Genomic DNA, 212 nt, shown 5'->3' on the forward strand with positions numbered 1-212 from the left:
CCCACAGCCTCATCTGCTGCTTTCTTTGTGTTTATATTTTATTTATTTTTTTTTGTTTTTTTAATTAAATATAATTATATTCTTGCTGCTGAAAATATTTTAAAATACACAGAAAATGATGCATGCACTCGGCCAGGCCAAAGCTTGCTGCTGCGGTGGTGGTGTTGCTGCTGCTGCTGCTGCTGCTGCTGCTGCTGCTGCTGCTTATTAAA

The sequence above is a fragment of the Eimeria mitis genome, genomic scaffold (assembly GCF_000499745.2).
Source record: "Eimeria mitis Houghton genomic scaffold, Emh_scaff157, whole genome shotgun sequence".
NCBI lineage: Eukaryota > Apicomplexa > Conoidasida > Eucoccidiorida > Eimeriidae > Eimeria > Eimeria mitis.